Source organism: Dermochelys coriacea, chromosome 3, assembly GCF_009764565.3.
Source record: "Dermochelys coriacea isolate rDerCor1 chromosome 3, rDerCor1.pri.v4, whole genome shotgun sequence".
NCBI lineage: Eukaryota > Metazoa > Chordata > Testudines > Dermochelyidae > Dermochelys > Dermochelys coriacea.
The window spans coordinates 154,344,149-154,344,558 of NC_050070.1; positions in this window are offsets into that span (position 1 = coordinate 154,344,149).

The following is a 410-nucleotide window of genomic DNA, read 5'->3' on the forward strand; positions in this document are numbered from 1 at the left end:
GCCATTATCTTTGAAAATTTGTGGCGATCGGGGGAGGTCCCGGATGATTGGAAAAAGGCAAATACAGTGCCCATATTTTAAAAAGGGAAGAAAGAGAACCTGGGGAACTACAGACCAGTCAGCCTCACTTCAGTCCCCGTCAAAATCATGGAAGAGATCCTCAAAGAATCTATTTTGAAGCACTTGGAAGAGAGGAAGGTGATCAGGAACAGTCAACATGGATTCACCAAGGGCAAGTCATGCCTGACCAACCTGATTGCCTTCTATGATGAGATAGCTGGCTCTGTGGATATGGGGAAAGTGGTGGATGTGATATAGGTTGACTTTAGCAAAGCTTTTGATATGGTCTTCCACAGTATTCTTGCCAGCAAGTTAAAGAAGTATGGATTGGATGAATGAACTATAAGGTG